Raw genomic sequence first — 4,366 nt, 5'->3', positions numbered from 1 at the left:
TTCTTCTTCTCTCTCTCTCTCTCTCTTTCTATTTTGCCAAGCTGTTTTCATGTTGAAAAGTAAAAAGCTCTCTACACTGTCAGAATAAAAAAAAAATACTGCCAAAATACTTCAGCTTTAAGCTTTCATTCCATCTACTGAAAACACACTCCAAAAGAACTGAATCAGATCCAATCATTCAGGAATAATTTAAACATTTTTATGGGGTCAACAATGCAAAGTTTGTGTAAAGTTGCTATGTTATCCAGGTGCAAGATTCAAAATTCTACAGAAATCTTGCCATCCCAGGATCTGTAGCAATAGAAGGATCTTGCAGAGCCATGCATAATTGTACCCTAGAGAGAACTAAAAGATGAAATATCTGCTACACACAAAACAAATAAAAGAAAAACAAGTAAAATAGTTTTGTGGATAGATGCTGTGGTAGATGCAGGCATTGTAGAGTTTTAATTTTAATAATTTGAGTGAGGTCGCTTTAAGTAAAAATTAAAAACTTTTATTTGATAGTGAATGTTTATTTAGAATATCAAAAGAAATACCATGAAATTTTTAATTTAGAAATATTGAAACATCCAAAAAAAAGAACATCACATATATATTTTAGCTTATTATTAGTTTTAAGTATACAGTACATTGGTCAGACATTTATACAGTTTATGAAATGATTCCTCTGAATACATATTTTCTCCACTGGCTCTACACCTAGCCATTACATTACTGCAGAATGCATTCCCTAGGCCATGCTCCCATCTCCATGACAGTCTATCAAATACCGATTTGTCATTCTTTAAGCCTTCACCCCTTTCTCCCAGCTTCTCAAATCTCCTCTCCTCTGGCAATAATCAGATTGTCATCTATATTTATGTCTGTTTTTGATAGTTTGTTCTTTTTGTTCCTTAGATTCCACATATAAGTGAAATAATACATTATTTATGTTTCTCTGTCTGATATATTTCCCTCAGCATAATAACCTCTAGGTCCATCCATGTTGTTACTAATGGTAGGATTTCATTTTTTAATGGCTGAGTAATATTCCATTGTATATATGAACCAGAAATTATTTATCCAATTATCTGTTGATGAGCATTTAGGTTGCTTCCATATCTTGGCTACTGTAAATAGTGCTGCCATGAATATAGGGGGTGCATAGATTTTTACAAATTATTGTTTTGGTTTTCTTTGTATTAATACCCAGATGTACAATCACTGAGTCAAAAGGTATATCTATTTTTAAATTTTTGAGGAACCTCCAGACTACTTTTCATAGTGGCTGTACCAATTTATAATCCAATCAACAGTGTATGAGGATTCCCTTATCTTCACATCCTCAGCAACACTTGTTATTTGATTTATTGATGACAGCCATTCTTACAGGTGTGAGGTGATATCTCATTGTGGTTTGAATTTGCATTTCTCGAATGATTAGTGACCTTGAGCATTTTTTCATATGTCTATTGGCCATTTGTATTTCCTCTTTGGAGAAATATCTATTCAAGTCTTCTGCCCATTTTTTCAATTGGATTATTTGTTGTTGTTGTTGTTGTTGCTGTTGTTGTTGTTGTTGAGTTATATGAGTTCTTTATATATTTGGATATTAACATCTTATCAGATGTATTCTCCCATTTACTAGGTTGTCCTTTTGCTTCGTTGATGGTTTCCTTTACTGTGCAAAAACTTTTTAGTCTGATGTTGTTCCATTTGCTTATTTTCTCTTTTGTTTCCCTTGCCTGAGGAGATACGTCCAAAAATAAATTACTAGTAGCAATATCAGAGAGATTAATGCTTATGTTTGCTTCTAGAAGTTTTTTTGTTTGGGGTCTTACATTTAAGTCTATAATCCATTTTGAGTCTATTCTTGTATATGGTGATCCAGATAAGAAAGTGATCGTTTCTTTTTTTCTTTTTTTTGCATATACCTGTCCAGTTTTCCCAACACCATTTGTTTAAGAGACATTCTTTACCCCATTGTATATTGTTGCCTCCTTAGTCGTATATTAAATGAATGTATAGGCATATGGATCTATTTCTGAGCTCTCTATTCTGTTCCATTGATCAATGTATCTATTTTTATGCCAGTGTTGTTTTGATTACTATAGCCTTGTAGTATAGTTTGATATCAGGTAGTATGATACCTCCAACTTTGTTCTTCCTTCTCAAGATTGCTGTGGCTATTTGGGGTCTTTTATGGTTCCGTAGAAATTTTAGGATTATTTGTTCTAGCTCTCTGAAAAATGCTATTGGTATTTTGATAGGGATTGCATTGAATCTACAGTTTGTTTTGGGTGGTATGACCAAACAATGTTGATTCTTTCTACCCATGAGCATGGTTTATGCTTCCATTTATTTGTATCTTCTTCAATTTCTCTTTTCAATGACATAATTTTCTGAGAACAGATCTTTTGCTTTCTTGGTTAATTTGACTCTTGTGTATTTAATTATTTTGATGCAATTGTAAATGAAATTGTTTTCTTAATTTGTCTTTCTGAAAGTTCATCATTGGTGTATAAAAATTCCACTGACTTCTGAATATTAATTTTGTTTCCTGCTACTTTACTGAATTTATTGATTAGTTCTAACAGGTTTTTGGGGGAATCTTTAGGGTTCTTTATATGTAGTATCATGTCATCTGCAAATAATGAGAGTTTTACTTCTCCTTTTCCAATTCAGATACCTTTTATTTCTCTTTCTTGTCTAATTGCTCTGGCTGGGACTTCCAATACAATGTTGAACAGAAGTGGTAAAAGTGAACATCCTTGTCTTGTTCCTGATCTTAAGGAAAATGCTTTTAGCCTTTCTCCATTGAGTATGATGTTAGCTGTAGGTTCGTCATATATGGCCTTTATTATGTTGAGGTATGTTTCCTCTATTCCTGCTTTGCTGACAGTTTTTATCATAAATCAATGCTGGATTTGGTTGAATGTTTTTTCTGCATCTATTGATATGATCATATGATTTTTATCTTTCAATTTGCTAATGTGGTGCAGTACATAAATCGATTTGCAGATATTGTACCAAACTTGTATTCCAGGAATAATTTCAATTTGATCATGGTGTATGATATTTTTAATGTATTGTTGAATTTAGTTTGCTTATATTTTGTTGATGATTTTTGCATTAATACTTATAAGAGATTTCAGCCTATAATTCTCTTTTTTTGTAATGTCTTTGTCTGGTTTTGGAATCAAGGTAATGGTGGCCTCATAAAAGAAATTATGGAGCCTTCTCATTTTTTGAATATTTTGGAATAGTTTAAGAAGAATAGATGTTAATTCTTCTTTGAATGTTTGATAAAATTTGCCTATGAAGCCATCAGGTTCAGGACTTTTGTTTTTTGGGAGTTTTTTGATTACTGATTTAATTTATTGGTGGTAATCAGTGGGTTCAGATTTTCTGTTTCTTTTTGACTCAGTCTCGGAAGATTGTATGTTTCTAGGAATATATCTTCCATATTGTCCAATTTATGGGCATATTTTCTTATGATCCTTTGTATTTCTGTGGAGTCTGTAGTTATTTCTCCCTTTTTATTTCTGATTTTATTCATTTGAGTCCTCTCTCTTTTTTCCTAATGGTTCTGCTTAAAGGTTTATCAATTTTCTTTATTTCTTCAGTGAACCAGCTCTTGGCTTCATTAATCTTTTGCATTGTTTTTTTCTGGACTCTATTTAATTTTTTTAATTCATTTATGTTCTGATCTTTATTATTTCCTTCCTTCTACCTACTTTGGGTTTTGTTTGCTGTTTTTTTTTGTTGTTGTTCTTTTAAAAATATGGAACACTTCACAAATTTGCATGTCATCCTCACGCCTGGGCCATTCTAATCTCTGTATCGTTCTAATTTTAGTATGTGTATTGCTGAAGGAAGCCAGAACATAATATTTTTTAAATTAATGTCTAACAAATCTCTTTTAGATTATTTTCGTACATTTTTTACTTTATTCTCTTTGATCATCTAGTCATAGGACAACAATATTATGACATCATTTTCTATAAGGAACAGAGAATAATTTAGTTTTTTTCCTAGCATAGTTTAGAAAAATTTCTTACAGTTTTATAGCTTGTAGTTGGAAATGCCAAGCTATGGAATTGTAGCCAAATTTTTAAAAAAATATCTATTAAGTCTATATCATACATAAACAGTAAGATTTGGAATAAGATTCCAAAACTTAGCTTCTGGTTATACAAATTTCAAACCTTGTTTCTCATGCACTACTAACATACTTCCAGTACTGAGTACCTTGAGACAGAATTATATTACAGTATGACCTATGACACTGCAATTTGATGTCATGATGCACAGTGAATTGGCACAGTAGGAAATAGAAATATTCTGGGAAGCCGACTCTATAACACATTGACTAGTAATAATT

At 31.7% G+C, this 4,366-nt stretch overlaps 1 non-coding gene across 1 annotated transcript; it reads right to left on the bottom strand.

Moving 5' to 3' along the window:
• Positions 1 to 3,760: 3,760 nt before the first annotated feature.
• Positions 3,761 to 3,862, bottom strand: LOC111740433. The gene has a single exon (XR_002780613.1). It is a non-coding gene; the product is annotated as a U6 spliceosomal RNA (small nuclear RNA).
• Positions 3,863 to 4,366: the final 504 nt, after the last annotated feature.

Source organism: Pteropus vampyrus, unplaced genomic scaffold (assembly GCF_000151845.1).
Source record: "Pteropus vampyrus isolate Shadow unplaced genomic scaffold, Pvam_2.0 Scaffold63, whole genome shotgun sequence".
Taxonomy (NCBI): domain Eukaryota; kingdom Metazoa; phylum Chordata; class Mammalia; order Chiroptera; family Pteropodidae; genus Pteropus; species Pteropus vampyrus.
This window is presented reverse-complemented; position numbering and strand designations above follow the sequence as displayed.